The following is a 16,741-nucleotide window of genomic DNA, read 5'->3' as shown; positions in this document are numbered from 1 at the left end:
TTTTATTTACCACATAATGGCGCCCGAATAGGGACACTTTCTCATCTCACGCGCCGGCGGTGCGTTGCAGGCCCGGTCTCCTGCCACAGCTGGACGGACCATAAACGCGTACCAGCAGGATTTCCTGTAAGCTCCCTCCGGTCAAGCGGGGGCGACTGAGGCTGCGATCAACCCAGACGAGGCGGTGAGAAGTGCGAAGTATCCCGACCAGAGCCTAGCTGAGAGAGCAAGATCCGAGGTATACAGAGGCCCACCAGGTTTTCCGAAAATCCCGACGTCCAGAGGGTCCGATGTCCGCAGTTATCGAGTCCTGTCCATTCTCTGAGGCCTTCCGTTTCAAGGAGCTACTCGGTGAGTACCATCGCCGGGGAGGCGTGTTGACGCGCACATAGGTTGTGCCGGTCAAGACGGATTTGGGTACACAAATCCGGTCTGCACTGTTTAGCAGTGTATATGTACTGTTTAGCAGTATATCAAGTATTCCGAAGTATTCAGTTATTGTCAAGAATTCAGCGTGGTGATTAGTTAGGCAGACTGTCATCATTGTCGATCATTGTTATAATGTTTAATGTTTAAAGTTTAAAGTATTCAGAAATGTCTTGCATATTGTGGTATGAATGACTGTTCATTGTTCACTGTTCATTTATGGTGTTTTTCGTATTAAGAAAATTCAAGAGTAAGTATCAGATCAGTTGTCAATATGCCGCTCTTCTCGAAGTTAAGACAGATTACTACCAGAAAAGGGGTGCTTGAAGAAGCAGTTCCTATTCCTCCTAGGGACACCCCAGGGCATTTCATGTACCATAAGCATGGCTTAGATGCCATATTGTTTCTTGATCTATGGGTAGATTATACCAAGGGGTTACCGGAAAGTCAAAGGTGGCCCGCAGCGGGAACCTGGGATGCAGAGTGCATCATGAAAGTGGAGGAAGAGTTATGGAAAAGAAAGGTCAGACAGTCACAGAAAGACGCTGTTGAGTTATGGCGTAAAGAATCTCATAGACGAACAGAAAAAGCACGTAGACAAGAAGAGAGGAGTAAAGAAAGTTCAAATAAAGTTCAAGAAAATCTATTAATTGAGGAAGGTATCCGAGTGAAATCAGAACAAGTGAATAGACAAAGAAATGCTCTTATGAATGGTATGTATCCCCTTCTAGCCGAAGGACTACCTAAGGCTGTTACAGAGATGCCAAAAGACTTGCCACCCCCATTATTTCCAATTAAGGTACATCCAAAGGGGCATCCCAGAACCGCAGAAGATGTTTTTCTTTCCTCATATCTAGACGATGCAGCTCCCGAGTATGCTAACGCCGCACCACATAGACCATCTGGCGGAGGGGTTCAACGTCAGGATCAGGTATCTGTCCCCGTGCAACAGCAAGTCCCGATACAAGCTTCGGCAAGCACATCTGTTTCCGCATCTGTCTCCGCAGTCGATCCTATAGGGGTATCGACACCCGTAGTTGCTGTGTCACGTTCAACGAATCCATTCACACCCGACGCCCCAGATGGGGCCACGGGAGGTGCTAGCAGTACTTTTACACCACCTAGAATAAATAAACTTGTCTTTCAAGAGTCAACACATTCACGTACACCAAAATTCGTAAATGAACGTACGCTTAAGGAACTCCTTGTAAATTGTAGATATGACCCCGTGGTCGGTAAAGAGGACGAAATGGTCCTGGCATCATTACGTATCAGACGAGCCGCAGAGTATTTAGCAAGGTTACCAGGGATGACTACGCATCTAGATAACATATATCATTTTGTTCAAACAGGACGAGATCCAGGATGTATTAACAGAGCTATGGAATTCCAGAAAGTAGAAATACAGGGGGAACTGTTACGTTTCCTCATAAACTGTGTGATCAGAAATCAAGATCGTCCGGGGGTAGACCCGAATGCAATGCTTATTCTTACAAGATGGAGTCAGAATATATCAGAAGGGAGACACGATAAGCAAAATTGTATAATAGCCATGTGCCGAAAAATACGTAAAGAAATAGAGCGTATTCATGAAGAGAGATTGGGAACAGACGAGTTTGAGCAAGATGAAGTGTCCGAATCAGGGAATTCCGCAAGACAGTCAGAGACCATAGCCTATGTAGGCAGAGGAAGATCTTGTGAAAATACTAGATGTTTTTCTGATCCAATACACTCTGTATGTCCAAATAATAGCAGAACGTATCCGACGCCTGTAATAAATCTGAAATCTCCTGAACATTCGTTTCAAGCCGCAGATAAAATACTACGAGAACGAAGAGGTTACCACCTCCTCGATTCCATGGATGAGCAAGAATTAGCCAGATCAGCCGTTCACTGGATTGACAGTCCTGAAAAATACGGTGATGAGACCGTAGCACACACGTTTTTTAACCTCAGTACAGATGAACAACGTTTAGCTGGAATATATATGATTCAGCAACTCCTCATATTATATAAGAGCCAACATACTGACCCTGGTCCTTTACCTGATATATTAACGGAACTACTTACGTACAGATGGAGAGGTTCTAGTAACAAGCTAATTAAAGAGATATTAGTGTCACGTAAGCAGTATGTCCTTTTTGTAAGTCCGGATTCTCTCTCGCTGCCGCACAGAGAAAGAGCGCCGTACTATATGGATAGACAAAATCCCCTACGAGAAGTGCACCCAATAAAAGGCGAAGACAATGAGTTTCACCGTGTATTTGTTTACACACCCATATCAAAAATGGAATTATTAGAAATGAAGAAAGTAGTACCTAGTCATGACAAAGACCCAGCGGGTTTCCACCGAGAAATTAAAGACATGTTACTGATGGGAGAGTACACCTTTCCTGATATTATGACGATATTAAAGGTGCTTTTGCCTGCTGGCATATATGAAAAACTGAAAGAAAAAGAGTGGGAAGTGGGAGACCAAAAGATAGACTGGACAGCATTAGCAGAGGAAGAAAGGGGCCGAGCTGCAGGTTCAGGGCTCGGGGATAAAGTTAAACTATTACCAGGTTTACTAGTACAGGTACTGCCACGTTTATTAACTACAAAAAAGGAAGATTGGGGTGCAATCACAGCCTGTAAACAAAAGCAAGATGAAGACACAAGCGATTATTATGCTCGATTTGAAAAATGTTTTGGTATAAATAGTGGTATAAAAGCAAGTAGTGATTCATATCCACATTTATTTGTGACAAAATTAGTGGAAAATGCATTACCTCCAGTAAAGAATAGAATATTGAAATTCGAGAGTACCTGGCAAAGTAACACTCCGTCGCAAATGCTACAAATGTTACAGTATCATCACAATAGAATTAGGGATGAACAAGAACACGAGCATAGACGCATGAAGGATACAAAAATGAAAATGCTAGTTTCTCAGACAGTACCAGCAGATGGTCACAAAAAGGGTGTGACACATTCTGGTGATTCTGCAGTTCCTGTAAAAGGAACCTGCAATTACTGTAAACAACTAGGCCATTATGTACATGATTGTCAAGTCCTGAAACGTAATATAGCTACAGGTATTGCAAAGGAGAGACCACGATTAGTTAGACAAGATCAGAATGAACAAGGAGCTATGCAGCATGGACAGTCCATGCCAGTTCAGCAACAGTCTATGCCAGCCTCACAGCAACCCATACAGTTTGTGCCAGCTGCACCACCGTTGCCTGCTACTGCCACACAAACAACAACACGACAAATGTATCAGACTGCACAGTATGAATACCCTGAGTATCAGCGTTACGCATGAACAAGCCTAGAGAGGGAAGTTGACTTACCGCTTATCGAGATTCCTGTAGATCAAGAAGGACCTTATGTACATAGTGAATTATTAGGTCAAGATAGAAAATTCTTACTCGATACGGGGGCAAGTCGAACAACCATAAAACGTAGTGAAGTTCCAGGGGCACCCCTCTCAGGCTCTCAAAATGTTTCCCTTGGTTTTTCGGGAAAACCTATTGTTAATGAAGTATCACAGCCTCTACCACTCACGATAGGACCTTTGACACGAACTACAGATTTATTGCTTACTAAATCATGCCCAGAAAATCTGTTAGGAATTAAGACTCTGAAAGCACTAGGAGCCATAATATGTTGTTCTCCGGAAGGAGTAAGGTTGTTTTTACGTGATTTTAAAGGTCACTATGTGTCCAGAGACATGGATCCCCGACTACAGACTTTACCAGTACATCTATGGGCACAAGGCCCTACGGATGTTGGCTGCATGAACATTACACCCTATCGAGTTACATTGAAAGCAGGAGTGGTACTACCACGAATGCGACAATACAAGTTACCGCATGATGCTGTAGTGGCTTTGTTGAAAATCATTGATGAGCTGATTGCCCAGGGAGTAGTTGTAGAAACAGACTCCAATGTATGTAATTCACCGATAATTCCGATTCTTAAACGAACTGATCCTACTGCCCCACCAGTGTACCGATTGGTTATTGATTTGCGTGAACTAAACAAGTGTATTGTACCACAATTCCCTGTGGTCCCTGATATATCATCATTGTTGACAGCAATTGATTCCGAAGCAACATTTTTTACTGTAATTGATCTCAAGAATGCCTTTTTCAGCGTCCCAATAGATCCGGAAAGCCAATACTTGTTCGGATTCAGTTTAAATGGGCGCAGCTTTAAATTCTCACGCGCTCCCCAAGGATTCACAGAAAGCCCCAGCATCTACAGCCAAGCACTGAAACGAGAACTTGACAGTATCCACATGCCAGTCAATACTGCACTGCTTCAATATGTCGATGATCTGCTGATCACCGCGAGAAGCGAGCCAGAATGTGAAAAAGCTTCTCTGACAGTTTTACATTTCCTAGCCGACAAGGGGCACAAGGTGTCCCCTTCTAAGCTGCAATTCTGTGTTCAGCGAGTTATTTATCTTGGTCACTCGCTGTCCAAGGAGGGAAGGCAGCTTACACCAGATCGCATCCAGTTAATTGCTAACATGTCAATACCCCAGACACAAAAGGAGGTGCGAGCTTTCATAGGCCTCACTTCATATTGTAGGCAGTGGATCCCTCAGTACGCATTCCTAGCAAAACCACTCATTCAGTTAACCACACAGGAGGCAGCCACATCGACTGTTCTCCCTTGGACTCAGGAACATACACAAGCTTTTGAAAGCCTAAAGGAAGCTTTATGTCAAGCACCTGTTTTAGCAACACCATGTTATAGCAAACCTTTTACACTCTTTGTTACAGAACGCGAAGGTACTGCCTTGTCAGTACTCACTCAGGATCAAGCAGGATCATGCAAGCCATGTGCTTATTTTTCCAGTACATTAGATCCCGTAGCTCAGGCTTTGCCTGCATGCCTGAAATCAGTGGCAGCGACAGCTTTAGCAATCAGACAAAGCGATGCCATAGTATTAGGACACCCATTGACAGTTCAAGTACCACATGCAGTAGAGGTTCTTGTGAACCGAACACAAACACAACACTTGACCATAGCAAGACTTACAGGTTATGAACTGACATTGTTTCAACCACACATAGAGATCCGACGGTGTAATACATTGAATCCTGCTACACTATTACCTGTAATTGGAACAGACCCACTAGCTCATGATTGTGTTGAAATCATTGAAATAAAGACGAAACCTAGACAAGACTTGACAGACGTTCCATTGTTAGATCCAGACCTGACGTTGTATGTAGACGGATCATGCATGAGAGCAAGTACAGGAGATTTAGTGGCCGCGTATGCAGTCACAACAGACACTGAAGTTATTGAGACACATTGTATAGATACTCTGTCAGCCCAAGCAGCAGAACTTATTGCTCTAACGCAAGCCTGTATTCAAGCCACAAATAAGAAAGTTAATGTATACACTGACTCACGTTATGCATTCGGAGTTGTACACGACTTCGGCGTGCTGTGGCGAGAGAGAGGTTATCTAACGTCCCATGGTGCCCACATTCAGCACGGGCCCCTCATTCATGCCTTGTTAGACGCAATACATCTACCCACTGCTATATCGATTATGAAATGTAAAGCACACACGAAGGTTACTGATACCATTTCTCAAGGAAATGATTTAGCTGACCGAACAGCTAAACAGACTGCTCAGAATCGCACATTAGACATGACAAAGCCAATAGTTCAGACACCAACACAGTGTATGACAATTAAGGATCCCGCACTTGACGTAATTGACATACAGACACATGCCACAGCAGAAGAAATAAAGAAGTGGACTGAACTAGGAGGGATCCAGACAGATCAAGGGTGGATGACGAAGGAGAAATCTGTATGGTTTCTCCCTGATTCCATGGTTCAAGCCATTATAGCTACAGTTCACAGTCCAGCACATTTAGGAGAGAAGGCTATGCTAGACAGCATTCAGCACATTTGGTTCAACAAACATTTACGAGCAGCAGCTAAACAAAAAGTTCGTACCTGTATGATATGTTGTCAGTTTAATCCAGGAAAGAGTGTTCCCGTAGAGCAGGGTGGATTTCAGCCTCCTGACCATCCTTTTGAAGTCCTCCAGATGGATTATATTCAGATGGAACGTTGTCGAGGATTCAAATATGTCCTCGTAGTTGTCTGCGCTCTCTCCCGTTGGACAGAGGCGTATCCCGTATCAGATTACACTGCCCCGACTACTGCCAAGCAGCTAGTTCGAGAATTCTTCCCACGGTACGGTTTACCACGTGTTGTATATTCAGATAACGGCCAGCCTTTCTCATCCGAATTAATGAAACATGTCTCACTCTTGTTGGGATATCAGTGGAAATTCCACTGTGTCCGACACCCCGAGGCAGCAGGTCTCGTAGAAAGACATAACCAGACACTGAAAATCAGACTGTCCAAAATATGTAGAGAGAAAGGTGTCGACTGGATAGTAGCATTACCAGTTGCACTCTTTTACATGAGAATGGTAGCACACTCTAGAACAGGGCTATCCCCGTATGAAGTGATCTTTGGTAGACCACCGAATATGTGGGGGACGCCTATACCACGCAAAATAACTGACATTGACTGTAACATGCTGACAGATTACTTGGCTTCCTTGATGTCTGCACTACAATCTTCTCGTTCACAGGTAGCTGCAGCCTTTCCCGACAACACTGAGGCGAAACCCCATGACGTTGTTCCGGGTAATCTTGTCTTTGTGAGAAATTTCGACAGGAAAAGTCAACTGGAGCCCAGGTGGAAAGCACCGAAGTTGGTCCTGTTGACCACAAGAACAGCCGTGAAGATCGAGGGACGTAAAGGGTGGATTCATTCAAGTCACGTCAAAAAATTTCATGGACTACCTTCAGATATAGACACTGTGCCCTGCACTCCCTCACAGACTGATTCAAAACTTCCTTTTGTTGAACAGAATGACTCTCAGTGCTATAAATTAAAGCTTAGGCCCAAACAGTCGAGCAATTTGATTGTTTAAGTCCTCTCCAAGGTGAAGCGGTTGAATTGTCTCCGACATGTATCCCTTGGACCTGAGTAGAGAAAATACCCGAGAAATGTTGAAACGACAGGCGTATTGTAAATCACTGCGTAGCTACTGTATGAGGATATTATTAATTTTGTTTTTATTGAGTATTTTAGTAATTATTACGAGTGTGATTTTGCACATATATCATCCTATCTCTAGACATGTTTATAATGTTGCTGCAGAACATTCTTTTAGTGACCTACCGCCACATGAATTATCTTATAGACTTGCGCTGCGCAATAACACCTTCATTAGTATGTTACATCATTCCCATCAGACTAGTAATGCGACCAATTGTTGGGTGTGTGGCCGACTTCCTCCCTATCAGAATAACAAAGGAGTTCTGCCTTTCTTTCCACATCCATTCACACACAATGGCTCCTGTGGAGCATGGTTTAGTTTATTAAATTCCATAGACCCAGACACAGCAGTTTATCAACAACATTGGATATGGGGAAATCTGAATCTAGTTTTATTCAAAGTCTGTCACCCTAATAAGGAGGGTCACCCCAGTAGAACAGGAACTGATTTAGAAAATGAAGTGTATAAATTAGGTAATTTTACGCCTAATCTTATGATTCTGAATGTCAAATCCGAAGTTGAACTAATTCTGCCCACTATGTCAGTATTTCCAGTTAAGGGTGAATTATGTGTAAGAAAAGTTGGTTCCATACATATGGGCCATAGCCAATGCGTTACTACAGTAGAATATAGTGATCAAGGTAAATCTTCATTTAGAGCTTCTCGCCATTCTTACTTCATATGTGGTCAGACGGCATATATGCGTCTGCCTCTAGATTGGGATGGTACCTGTTACATCGCATTCCTTTTGCCACCTGTTTTCCTAGCTCCTCCTGATTATTATCGAAATGTTCATTTAGTACACAATAGAGAGCAAAGAGATCTCCCAGTTGTCGATTATACTGAGACAGCATGGGACAAGTATGTAGATTTCAATAAAGGTATCTTTCCCTATATAGGTACAATATCAAATAGTAAGCTGATACGCAGACTCACCAAGACTCTTGAAGCTGTAGTAAACGAGACTATAGCCGCCCTAGGCAATCTGACAGAGGAACAATCAGTGATGAGAATTGTTGTTCTCCAGAATCGTCTTGTCCTTGACGTCATCCTGGCCGATAGGGGCGGAGCTTGCAGGGTCATCGGATCCAGCTGCTGCATATTCATACCAGAAAATTCGCCATCTCTATATAAAGCTATAACACGCCTTCATAAGATTGTAAGCCAGATACACGAAAATCCAGGCACTTGGACGTGGTCCGGGTGGTTTTGGAGTGTGATATCAGCCTGGGGATGGAGAGTTTTATCCTTCCTAGGTATTGGCCTTCTTATGCTCTTCAGTTGTTGTTTATGCCTGCAAGGTGGACCAGCGATTTGTGGTCTGTGTGCCACATCATGCATTCCACATCACAGGTCCCGTTCAGAATGCCGGAAGGAAGAAGAAATGATGCTCCATGAGCAAATCAATGGAATGATGAAGATTGATGTCTCGTGAAGGGCAAGAAGGGGACAAGGAGGGAATGTGGAAATGTGGATTTTCCTGATCAGTTATGTCCCCTATCTTGGACCCCAACGGTTCTATATGCATGTTACAAGTACATGTATGTTCCCTCCAGTTCCAGTTTCTAAGACGCAAACATATGTGTGTCTACCGTCGACATGTTCTCTGTCAGATCCGCCATCACAGGGTTGGATATTCGATTCCTAAGTATGAAAGGCCACCGACTTTATATGGCTAAGTTACTTCATTTTTACAGTTCAGGCAAGTAGGCCCGATTCTGTCCTCAAGCCTTTCCCTGCTCTCTGTCTCTGACAGCTTCAGCTTGAGCTCGCATCTGTATCCATGAACTTTGTCCTACTCCCTGTGCAGCTAACGGTGCCTGCCTCGGCCAGTTTTCGCCTGTCTGCCAAGAAGTTGTATTTCACCTTCGAATTATCTATTTTGCTCTCCAGCCGATGCATTCCTGTCCAGTGATTTAGGTAAACATTTCCTTTAGCTCACAAGCAAAGGACTCAGCCTTTCCGTCCTCCTGCAAGTGATTCATAGCCCTGTTGCCATGGAAAGTTTTCTATCCCTCGCATCTCATATAGACACTTAGACGCTTGTACACGTACACAGTCAGTATAGAATAGATTCTGTCCGAGAGTCTCTTCCTTGTGGATAACATAGTTCTTTAAACATAGGATGTTAGATATGATTTGGGATTAGGTTGACTTGACCCCCAGACTTCTCGTCTCCACATGTAGAGCTAAATGTCAAGTCCCCTTCACCCCCTAGTTACACGTCAATTACACGTCATGCTGCCGCGCGCGCATCTATGCCAAGTATTATCTTATAGATCCACCTATGTCTGATAATTCTAACCAATCATGTTTCTTTTATTCCTTATTACGCCTAGTTTCGATTATGTCACTGTTTTGTCACTTTTCTTATCAAATGTTACGCCTTCTACATTCGTTTCATTGTAATGTACTTATTATAAAAATACATGTCTGTTAATAAATTATTGTACTTCACTTCCTGAACCCTCGTGGTGACGGAACCTGAAGGCCGCGACTCGAGTCGGCCATTTTGAATGGAATAAAGCCCACTTAGAAAACCTCTTATACCACGGATTCTGCCTCTTGTTATTTTGAGCTATTTACTTTATTTTAAGATTCCGTATGAAATTCAGTCCGGTATTTTTATTTACCACAGTTCTGCTATACCTCTCTTTACTTCTTTCTTCTTATCATCTCTTTTCTCGCTTCTGTCCTCTGCTCTGCTGTTTTTTACCTTGCACCTCTTATCTCCATCCTTTTGGCTTTCATTTTTCTCTTTATTTCCTACTCTCTTCTTTCATCGTTGCCTTAATTTCCTGTCCTTCTTTCTTTCCCTTTCTTTTTTCATCTTCATTTGTCATGCTTCCATCATCTTTTCTGCTTGTCTCTTCTGGTTCTTCCTGTCTCCTTCACTCTCTTCCACTTCCCTTTTTTATTTTCTCCACTTTTTTTTGTTTTCAAACCTCTGCTTCGTATTCTTCATGTTTTGACGTCTTCCATTAATATATTTGATATTTTCTATAGCCCTGTCTATGTCATTAAACATACACAAAAAACATTCTTCAATATGTAGAAATATAGAACATATACAGTACAATATCATTCCAATAAATGTGGATCTTCAGAGTATTTTGTATCATCAGGATTACTGTAAGGGAAGGGGGACTTGCTTTGTTAATTTCCTTATTCTTGCCCCTCTTTTTAACTCACTGTTTTCTTTTTCTCCTCCCTGCACATCCTCACTCTACTCTGCTGCTTTTTCTTCTCTCTTTTTATCCTCTCTTTTGTATATCTCATTACCTTCTTCCGTGTATGTCTTACACGCCTTTCTTTTTTAATACCTTTATCCTCCCTCTGATATAAATTATATTCCTTCTCTCACCTCCCCTCACTCTTCCCACCCATTTTACTTGACGCTCCTCTCCCCTCGCCTCCTCTCCTCTTTCTCAGATCGGTAGTTGGGTCTAGCGACATGAAATCAGATGTGGTAGGTTTTAAAGGACTAGACTCATGGGCTCGGATCCTCCCCATCCTCACCTCACCTCCTCTCCCCAACCTTTCCCCCTCGCACTTGTGTTCCTCGTAAACATTAAAAGGGCTATTATGGTGCCCACCTCTCCCCCATACACACACTAGGCCAGGATGAAACACAGGGAGAGATTAACCTGCATTAACACCTTTTGGATGGTAGGGGAGACTCCAACTGCCCTCTACTCTGCAGCTCTTCGGAGTTTTTGGGGAGTGGGGAAAAATACACATCTTTCCTAATACATTTATAATTTTAGATGGGGAAGCAGGACTAGTCTTACAACCCTCCACATATTTGTTCATACATCCCTGCTGCCACAGATTAACCAGCCAGAAGGAGGCTTTGTCTATGACTGGAGAGCAGCAGGACAAGTTGTACAATGCGTTCTGCCTCCGACTCGAGGAGCAACGTCTACTATTACAGTATTCTGGCGCGCTCAATGTGACCCTGGAATCTACAGCCATGGCTTCTAATTAACCCTGGGTGTGAACTCTGCTCCGCTCGCGGAATTTGCGGAGTTTTCCGCACTCCATGTTACGCGGGGTCGTGGAGTTTCCAAAAACTCTGCTTCGCGTTGCGGAGCGGAGTTTTTTTCCTCACTGGCATTCATTATCATCCTGTTGGTGAGCGCAAGCGAGGAAAATCCAACTACCGGCGAGATTTTTCCTCATTTGCGATTGTCAACATCAAGTTAGTGAGCGCGAGTGTGTAAAATCAACCTCCCGGCGGTATTTCTCAACGCGGGGGGGGTCAGATTTCTCATTGCGAGAGGTCACGTATGATCGCGAAGGCTTGCATGAAGAAACTGTCCCATTTGCGTTGAGAAAGCTGCAGCTCGAGTAAAAATCTACTCAAGTGGCAGAAAGGAAAGCAGCGCCTGCTTGCGCTGTGCACGGTGCCATTCACGATGATTGCACAGTGTAAACAAGCATCCAGCACTGCAAGTCACCGCAAACTGCATTTTTCGATCGCACTCTGCCGTTTGCGGAGCTCCGCGTAGCGCGGCTGAGCTTTTTTCTACTTCGCGGAGTTCAGCGAACTCCGCCCAGGGTTACTTCTATTCTGGCTTTCAGAGCCCTAAAGTTTATCTGGTCCATGTGTGAAATGCTCTACCCATTTTTTTTCATTGCATTCTGTGCCATCTGGTACTTAGAGAGTCTTCAATCGTAAATTCCAGAATGTGAAGTAAAAACCTGACTGGGAGAGCGACTCAAGTATTAAACAGGGAAACATTGGAGTCTCGTGGTATGAGCATATCACCCAAACTTAGTGCTTAATTTGAGCCAATGGGGGCCACCAGCACTAATTTTTGGGGACCGACGCTTATTACTCCACCATTAGGTATTTTACGAGAGCAAGAGAGGGAAAAACACACAAAGGGGAATGTAGGAGGAAGGGAAAGACTGATGAAATCAGGAGTCTGCAGGAGTGAGATAAAGGTGCCTGTACTGTCAGGTAGTGGTTTGAAGAGGTTAGTTGACAAAACACACATGTTGTAAAAACTGCCCTCAGTGGCATGCTTCATCATAGGGCTGCTAACACACCTCCGAGCAAGCCAACGACAGAGGTGGAGCAATAGGGAGGGGGAGACAAGACAAACATGAAGAAAAACTATGCAGGATCAAAGGAAAAATGCAGAGAAGATGATGTTAAAACTGACACAGAGATCTCCTAACTACCCTTTATTGGTGGACTCCCTGGTCATATTAAAAAAGTTTTAAACAAGCAGTGGATGGTGGTATGCTGGACTATAATGAACCCACTACCCCTCCACTCTGCAAACTGTCCACATGTTTCAGCCGGCTACTGCATCGTCCCCGGCTTTCATCAGGACTAAAAGAGTAGATCCCTAGAACACTCTTCCTACCTCCTACCTTGAGGAGTAGAGCGAAGTCACAGCCTGTGTGAATTGTCAGGTCATTTGGGTTGCGCAACTTACTCCAAGAGAATTTCCTGCAAGCAATGAGAAAGTTTCACAAATAGACACACAAACTACAGTGCCCTTCGTGATAAATATAATAATTAAAAAATGTATAAAGTGACAAAAGTGGTCTCATTCCTCTTAACATATAGTGCGACCCAGTTTATGCTATAGTTAAATGTAGACACCACCGGTATGAAGGACCAATCATCCTGTATGAGCGTAGTAATGTTGCTCTTTAAATAAAAAGACATAGTCTCAGCATTACTCAGTCAACCATCACAAATGTGCAATCGGTATACCTTATTAAGTTTCATTGATAATTGTGTTCGAAGTGGCGTGGGAGTGAGGAAATTCTCTTGGCGTAAGCTACTCAACCTTTTTAATCTGACCAGGGAGTCCACCAATAAATGGTAGTTAGTCTTGTCTCCCCCTCCCTATTGCTCCACCTCTGTTGTTGGCTTGCGCGGAGGTGTGTTGGCAGCTCTATGATGAAGCATGCCACAGATTTCTGTGGGTGAGGGCAGTTTTTACAACATGTGTGTCTTGTCAACTTACCTCTTCATAATAGCGACATACTTCGTATTGCCCCATTTCTATATGTGTGTAGAGTTGTGTATCAGGAGGTCAGAGTGGGGCATCTTCTCATACCTCTCACCTACTGTGTGTGTGTAGTGGATTGAAGAGGCCTGAGGTGGATTGAAGGCTGGCCAACAATCAATAGCACCGATCTGGGCTTTTCATCAGACCTTAAGGGCACCGCAGTAAGGGCTTTAAGTAGGCCTGGTCCTGCCGTGCTCAGCGTCGGCAGTTCTAAAAACCAGGTGCTGAGGTGGGCTCCTATTGGGCTCTCTAATTTTGCCCTCACCATCAGCATGGAAAAAAAATCTTAACTCACAGGCAGTACTAGCCATAACCGCTTGCTTGTTGTTTGATAGTGAGCTGAAATCCACAGGGGGCAAAATGGGTGGGGGGCAGGGCTCCTGCTCTAAATGTACCACCTATACAGCCATTTCCTGGTCCACAGTCATGCTGACCAACGGGTACAGGTGCAGTTCAAGGTCACTGGTGAGTGGAGATAAAGAGGGAGCAGTTTGGCTCTGAGAGGCAAAGGATATTCTGATTGTTCTCCTCCATATGCGGGTTTTACGTAGGATGGAAAGGGTAACTCAGTGGTGTGAGCCGCCATTTAACACACAAATCATTGATTGCAACCCCACCAAGGGCTGCCTCAGCCTTTCATCCGTTCTAGGTGGATACCCCTGGAAATAACACAGTATTCTGATGCAGTTTATTGTTTCTTTGTAATGCATGTAATTTTACTCTACAGCACAGACTTCTGAGCAAGTAAAAGATGGTTTGGCTTGGCTGACATTGATGGCAATACAGAGTTAGAGGCGAGGGAAGAAAAGCAGGCTGTTTCTGCTTTGGTGACTACACAAGCCTTTCCTTCAAATTCAGGCAGTGCTGGAAAACTGTATCTGCCCCCAGGTGACCATGAATACACCAGCAGCCCATCCCTGAACCTTGTGCGCTGCCAAACACCTAGTCCTTTTATACTGTCTCACAAAAGGGTTTTAATGCTGTTGCATAGATTTGTGTGTGTGGGTTTTTTTTCCCAACAAGTTTTGTCCCCCACATTTATCCCTCTTCATCTACTGCTATTGTGCTGCGCAATTAGTTTTATTTTTTTCTGATGGGTATTTACTTATTTATTTGTAAGGGTCCTCTCGTATGGTCCCTGAAATAAAGTACCAGGCTGTTCACTCTCTCTGTGCCCAGAGACACACATTCCAAGAAACAAACCTCTTCCATCAGTAGCATAACGAAACTTGAGGGGTCTTTCTGCAGAACATGTTGATGGAGTCCGCCACATGTTTCCCCAATCCAATAAATTTATGAATTACAGTCTAGATATGGGATTGCCAATAGTGAAACCAGCAGACCTAACTTCTATTTATTATATTTGAATTTTGTTTTCAGGTACACAAAAAAAGTGCATATTTTACTGATAATTGATTTTTAAAAAGTCCAATTTAAAACACATTATATCTTTAACAGCTGTTGGCCCTTTTTGCAGGGTCATCCCTGAACTATCTGCCTTCCTCCTGTATTTTTTCTGACCTGTTGTTGGTGGTTTTATGACTCTGGGCACTTTACCACTGCTGATCAGTGCTAAAGTGCATATGCTCTCTATTGTAAATTGTTGTAATGGATTAGTGACTCCATGATTGGCTTATTTGATTTACTTGTCAGACCCTAGTACAGTGCACCATGTGTGCCCGGGGCCTGTAAATCAAATGCTGCTGGTGGGCTTGCAGCACTGATTGTGCCACCCATAGAAGCAGCTGATAAAATATGGCACAGGCCTGCCATTGCAGAGCCTGTGTGCAGTCTGGGACTGTCCTGTCGACTTGGCAAGTGCACACACTTGCCAGTCCTTAAACCTTCCCTTTACTACATATTGGTCACCCCTAAGGTAGACCCAAGGTACCCCCATGGGCAGGGTGCATTGTATGTAAAAGGTAGGACATGCCCTGGTGTGTGAGGCATGTCCTGATAGTGAATTACAGCCAATTTCGTTTTTTACTATTGCAAGGCTACCTGTTCCCATAGGCCAGAATGGGCAGTTTGATTATAACATCTTATAATCCTAACTGACCCAGGGAACAAGGTAGAAATTTGAGTTTAGTATGCCTGAACTCAGAATGTTAAAATACATCTTTTAGTGAGGTTGATTTTTACATTCTGTGTTTGAAAATACCACTTTTAGAAAGTGGGTATTTTCTTGCCTAACCATCAAGTTGTCTCTGCTAGATGTGTGTATTCCATGTCCGATTTGTGAGTGACAGGGGGCTGGAGAGGGCCTTGGCTCCAGCAGTCTGATGGGTCAGGGCTGGGCTGAATAGGACCTGCATTGAATAGAGAGTAGGGGGAGGAGATTTCCTTTCACTGCCCTGAGCCCTCATAGAATAGAGAGTAGGGGGAGGAGATTTCCTTTCACTTCCCTGAGCCCTCTTAGAATAGAGAGTAGGAGAAGGAGATTTCCTTTCACTGACCTGAGCCTTCATAGAATGGAGAGTAGGGGGAGGAGTTTTCCTTTCAGCTACCGTCGCCTGGTCTGGTCTCAAACAATGCTGTCTCCACCTCCTGCCAGGAAGCTGCACCCAGGAGGACAGAACTGGTTTTGACTAGGTAAAGACACTCTCTGCCTTCAGAGAACAAAGGATTCTGCAGTACCAATATTGGGGCCCAGACCCCAGAACTTTAGATCACTTCTGGGAATCAAGATGAACCTTTGCCAAGGAGAAAAACCAAGAAAGCTGAAGAAGGAGACTGCCCCTGTGCTGTGTGCTTTTTGGGGTTGGCCTGCAGTGATTACTTATTGCCAAGGAAAGGAGAAAAGGAACTTTGTGTGTACTTTGTCATCTTGAGGAAGATCTCCAAGGGCTTGAAGCTGAGCTTGCCTGCTGTTCTGAAGTCTCAGGGATACAAAGACTTCACCACCAGCTCTCCTGGATTTCCTTGCTGGGAATTCTGCCAGCAGAGAGTTGCCTGCTGCTGTTTTTGGGACCTCTAGAGACTGCGTGTCGCTGGGAGCTGGAAGCGTGACGCAACGAGGAAGAAGCGTGTTGCCGCCGCAGCTGTTGCCGTCGCATCGCCGAAGCAGCGTGCAACCGCCGCAGCTGTTTTCCGACGCATCGCCGAAGAAGCGTTTTGCATCGCCGCAGAAACGTGTCGCCGCCGCAGAGGTTGCCGTTGCATCACCGGAGAGGCATGTCGCAGG

At 44.2% G+C, this 16,741-nt stretch overlaps 1 protein-coding gene across 1 annotated transcript in view; it reads right to left on the bottom strand.

The window, feature by feature from the left end:
* Positions 1 to 16,741, bottom strand: part of P2RX2 (purinergic receptor P2X 2) — a 201,098-nt gene that overhangs the window by 165,032 nt on the left and 19,325 nt on the right. The window lies entirely within an intron of this gene.

The sequence above is a fragment of the Triturus cristatus genome, chromosome 11 (genome assembly GCF_964204655.1).
Source record: "Triturus cristatus chromosome 11, aTriCri1.1, whole genome shotgun sequence".
NCBI lineage: Eukaryota > Metazoa > Chordata > Amphibia > Caudata > Salamandridae > Triturus > Triturus cristatus.
The sequence above is the reverse complement of the archived record's forward strand: the minus strand, read 5'-3'. Positions and strand labels throughout refer to the sequence as shown.